This window comes from Triticum aestivum, chromosome 1D (genome assembly GCF_018294505.1).
Source record: "Triticum aestivum cultivar Chinese Spring chromosome 1D, IWGSC CS RefSeq v2.1, whole genome shotgun sequence".
Classification (NCBI taxonomy): Eukaryota; Viridiplantae; Streptophyta; class Magnoliopsida; order Poales; family Poaceae; genus Triticum; species Triticum aestivum.
This window is the reverse complement of record NC_057796.1, coordinates 485188851-485194642: the sequence shown is the minus strand read 5'-3', so window position 1 is coordinate 485194642 and position 5792 is coordinate 485188851.

The following is a 5792-nucleotide window of genomic DNA, read 5'->3' as shown; positions in this document are numbered from 1 at the left end:
ATCCGCTTCATACGACGCCACTTCCCTATCTCGCTACCTCCATCGCTGGTCCCTCCGCGCGATGTTCTCCAGCTTGCACAACGTACCAGAACACGGGAGACCGACGGACGACGACGACGCAACCTTGGTTGCGGCGGTGGGGGACGGGTTGGATAACATCTAGGTAGGCGGATGGGGGCCGGAGGCGAGGATGGCGGAGCAAGCGTGACTGGCGGTGAGGGTTCGGATGCGGGAATTGGTGGAGGCTGCGGGAGGAGGGCGGCGAGTTTGGTGGAATTGGTGCAACTTATGGTAGGGTTAGGGTGTCGGGTCCGACGTGGCGGATGCGCCCGGGCCTCCCTATATCCGGCCTACATTGGGCTGGATATGAGGGGTGCCGGTTAGCCCTGTCGTATGAGGCCCATTTGAGGCGCTTGTCTGGGTCGCATTTTTTGACCAGACAGGGACTGGGCCGTCCGCATTGGCGTCTGAGGGGAGTTTGAGGTGCCCTACTGTAGATGTTGTAAGTCTGAGGACGAAGAAGACGGCCAAACCATCGATCGATCGAGAAAGATGGGAAAATATCACGTGTTCCCAACTCTAAAATGATCTCATGCTTATAATTTTCAAAAAATAAATTTAAATGTTTAAATATAAATCTGAAAACAATTGTGAATGTTCAAGAGATATGTGTCTACTATTTCAAAAGGTTTCAAATCCAAATTCTGAACACTCTTGGAGAACACAAAAAAGACAAATTCAGATGCGAATAGTGTAGTATTTAGCATTTGTCTTTTTATAACACTAGGCTTAATCTACACATTATATTGTTGCGGAGGCTGGGGAAAATTGGTATCATCTAGATATTAATATATATTTCCTTTATCGAAAAAATTCACGAAGAAGTGTCTTTTTGGATTCTCCTTGTGTATTTCGATTTAGGACCTAATTTTTTTAGGAATTATGGACTCATGTTCTATGAATATTCATAATGTTTTCTAGATTTTTTAAAACACTTGAATTTGTTTTTTGAAAGATTGGAGCAGGGAGCATTTATGAGTTGGTAACACAGGATATGCACTCCGAGACCGATCTTTCCTTCCGGCACGACAGCAGAGGCCGTCCGGTGCACACTCAGCGTATACGCCGCGTAGCACGCACTACGGTGCAAATAGATAGATTCCCCCCTTCTACCCAAAGGAATGAATAGCTTGCAGTTTCTTGTAGATCCATCCATGTGCTTTTCCCCATCAATTTCCAAGTATGCACAAGTTCATTCGTACATTGCCTAAACCGGTTACTAGTTCCCAATTACGCTATTAGTACACAAACTTGCACAGTGCATACAAATTCATACATAAAGTTGAAAAAGACACAAATTAACCCTACAACTTGTGTTTGAGGTACATTTACATACATTTCCGTCAATGACAGTTAACTTACTGCTAACTTTGCCTACGTGGCACACCAGCGAGGCCAGGCCCGCACTCTCTTATTTGTGGGTCCCACCTATAAGTGAGAAAGAGAAAGAAAAAAGAATAATGTAGCACTGTTGCTGCCTAAACTCGATCTCAAAAGCTCCCGCATAGGGGGTGTTGCACAAGCCAATGAGCCGCTTTCTATTTGCTTAATTGCATTTAGATACACATGTTTATATATCTTAGGAAAGGTCTGGAACAAAAGATTTTCACATTCTATTATTTGAACCGGTAGAATTGTTTTATCTACGTTCAAGAATTTGTTTCTTTGTATTCTACTATTGAACGAGTTTGAACCATCTGAATAGACTTTTTTTTTGTAAACCGGGGTAAAAACCAGGGCGCTGAATAAGCCATACGCGTGCAGATAAATTATAATAGAAATTAGTCCACATGGATTTTGATACGATCCTAGGTCGTTACAGTAATCGCCTTCAGGTTTGGCCCAATAACCATCACACCCAAGATACCATATTATTGTCTAAAAAACTTATTTATAGAAAATATTTTCTAAAAAATAAAAATTATAGAAACTGGTGGTATTTGATCTCTTTTTATTTAGTGCCTAGAAACAAATTGATTGACCAGTAGACCGGCGGTCTGACCGGTAAAAATCTGAACCGAAAGGCTAGTCGGCTTGGTTTCCAAAATTATGGGAGAAGAAACGAAAAGCTCTGGAAGTGATATAGACATAGGTACCTACTTTTACTTCTCACGTCAGCTGCAGTTGCTGCGCAATTTTATTTTTCTATTTATTCTTCTTTTGCAACTTATAGGTCGGACCCACAAATAAGAGAGTGCGGGCCCGGCCTCGCTGGCATGCCACGTAGGCAAAGTTAACTGAGAGTTAACATCCACTAACAAAATGTATTTAAATGTACCCCAAACACAAGTTATAGGGCTAATTTGTGTCATGTTACAACTTTATGTATGAGTTTGTACGCACCGTGCAAGTTTATGTATTAATAGTGTAATTAACTCAAAATTAGAGTAACTCCTTCAAAAACAATCTTACTATATAATATTTCAGTTTACTTATCATTAAGACTGTGTGCTACCACCATATGTGACACACGTGATAATAAGCAATCCAAACAATTCACACCACCACCCACACCAACTTTGGTGAATTGTATTATATGATTAATTAAAAAATTTCATTATCTAAAAAACTAATATACACCTATAATTGTGTAAAAAATAACAATAAGTATGATTAGAGTTTCCTTTTCCAAACGTGTTGCTCGTTTGAGCACGAGCTGGGCCCCATTTCTTTGCGCCAATTTAATCAGTCATATTCATCATAGTATTACTACTATTATTTGAGGGTAATTAATACAGCTATACTACTAACGAAAAAGGGTTTCCCCCGCTTTATATTATAAAGCATACCACCAAGCATCCAACACAACAGTTTCAAGTACAATAAGTCATAGAATCATGCTGCGGGCACAGCAAGACAAGCCCCAAATAAGACTACTAGGAAAAGCTAATCTGGCTCAGGAGGCGGCGGGGGAGGCGGCGGGGGAGGAGCAAAAGACGCCGCCGAGGCATGAAGACTTGCCATGATGTTATCGATGATGCCTCGGTCGCTCCGCTTACTAAGCGGTCTCCATAGCTGCAAGAAGCCACACATTTTGTAGATCACATCAGTCACACGGGACGGAATCACTCGTTCGATGACTAATTTATTGCTGGTACACCAAAGGGACCAAGCAAGGGTACCTAGCGCGACCCAAATAGGGGCGCGCCTAGTCTCGGGAGCCGAAAGACCTCCCCGAACAAATCCGGGAGGTTGTCATGGCACCATGTGCCCCCAACCACCTCCCGGAAGCAACTCCATAAGAACTGAGCTGCCGGGCACCGGAAGAAGATGTGGTTGCAATCTTCCGGTACCAGACAAATGGGGCATAGACCATCCCCAGGTCCATTACGCTTATGGACCTCGGTGCCTGAGGGGAGGCGTCCTCTCACCCATTGCCATAAAAAAATACGGATCTTCAGAGGGAGTTTTATCTCCCAGAGCACCGTGAGCTCCACTGGACCAGGAGTAGGCACAATCGCCTGGTACAGAGATCTAGTCGAAAATCTACCGCTTGGCTCGAGGTGCCAGGAGAGCGAATCCGGTTCCAGAGAAGGAGGATGAAGGGCAATGCATTCAAGTAATTCATCCCATTGCGAGAGTTCGACCGCCCCGAAGGTGCGGCGGAAGGCAATCGCGCCTAGGTTCTCTAGGACCGCGGCCACAGAGATCTGTGGGCGAACACAGATAGAGAATAGAGCAACAAACCGCTCTGCAAAGAGGCGGGGTCCCGCCCATCTATCCAGCCAAAAAAGTGTGGCAGCCCCAGAGCCTATCTGGATGGAGGTCCCAATGCGCAGAACCGGTAACAAAGACATCACCGATTGCCAGAATTGGGAGCCTCCAGACCTAGAGGCAAACGCTAATGGTTGCCCGCGAAGGTACTTCCCATGTATAATCTGAAGCCACAGGCCGCCCTCCTCAGTTTGGATCCGCCAAAGCCATTTGGACAGGAGGGCAATGTTCATACGCTTGGAGGAGATGACCCCCAAGCCCCCTGGTCCTTAGGTTTGCAGATCTCAGACCATTTGACCATATGGTACTTATGCTTATTGTTCTCTCCCTCCCAAAAGAAGCGGGAGAGTAGTTTGGTAACTTCCTGATGAAGGGATTCATGTAGGCTATAGAATCCCATGATATACATCAGTAGGCTAATAAGGGAGGAGTTCATTAGAATCACTCGAGCGGCTTTGGAAAGCCATCTCCCTTGCCAAGGCTCCATTCTAGGTTGGAGCTTGGCGACTATTGGACGGAGATCCTTTTCCAGGAGTCGTGCATCACTAAGGGGCATGCCTAGATAAGTCATCGGGAAGGACCCCAAGCGGCAGTTCAAACGGTTGGCAATCCGCTGGGCCTCCCCTTGGGAATATCCCATGACCATTACCTCGCTCTTGGCAAAGTTTATTTTGAGGCCCGACATTTCCTGGAAGCAGAGGAGGAGGAATTTGAGGTTTTGAATATCCTCATCTGATCCCTCCACCATCATAATGGTGTCATCCGCATATTGGAGATGGGTCAAACCCCCAAGAGTCACCAAATGAGGGCAAACCCCTCTAATGTGACCCGCACACTTGGCCAAGTCCAGAATCGAGGCGAGCGCATCAACCACAAGGTTGAATAAGAATGGGGAGATCGGGTCTCCCTGCCGGACCCCTTGGCCAGTCATGAAGTAAGGTCCAACCTCCCCATTGATGTTAATAGCCGTCCGGCCGTAACTAATTGCATCACCCGGGCCACCCAGTGGGGGTCAAAGCCACGTTTCAGCAACACTTCCCGAAGGAAGGACCAGTGAACAGTATCATAGGCTTTATGGAAATCTATCTTGAAAAAGACCGCACGGAGGTGTTTGCTCTTAACCTCATGGATAATCTCATGGAGGGCAAGGATCCCATCTAAGATATATCTCCCTTTTGTGAAGGCCGACTGGTTCGGGTGATGAATCCGGGGAGCAATAAGGGCCGCCCTAGTGGCGTACCCTTTAGCGAGGATCCGAAAAATCACATTGAGGACTGTGATCGGACAGAATTGTCTAATGTCCGCCGCTCCCGGTACCTTGGGAATCAAGGAGATAATCCCGTAGTTGAGTCGGGACATGTCTAGGGTGCCCCTAGAGAACTCGCTAAACAGATCAAGGATGATATCCTTAACCATCGGCCAGAAGGCCTGGAAAAAGCGAACCGGCAAGCCATCGGGGCCTGGGGCCGACATCGGGTTCATAGCCTTGACAAAGGTCTCCACTTCTGCAACATCGAAGGGGGCCAGCAGGGTTGCATTTTCCTCGGGGGAAATCTGTTGGTCGCGTGACCAGATATGGTCGGCCAAGGCGACACCATTCCGCTGCCGTCCCTGAAATAGAGACTTGTAAAAGTCGTCCACTAGTAGGCGGATAGCCTGAGGATCTTGAAACAACTGTCCACCCTCCCAAAGGAGAGGGATGGAACAACGTCGCCTACGGCCATTAGCGATGGCCTGGAAGTAAGCAGTGTTGGCATCCCCAAATAGCACCCAGTTAATGGAGCCGCGTTGGCGCCAAAACTCTTCCTCCTTGGAGTAAATCTCCATAAGGGAGTCCTCCAAATTATATCTATGCATCCATTCCTCCGCGGAGATCCCAGAGATATCTGCGCGGAGGTCAAGGTCCCGGATCTCCTCGAGGAGGGAAGCCTTCTGAATACGAAGATCTCTCCCAATGTTCGCCCCCATCCCTTCATGAACTGTCGGGATCGTTTGGACAAATGATGCCATTCATCGAG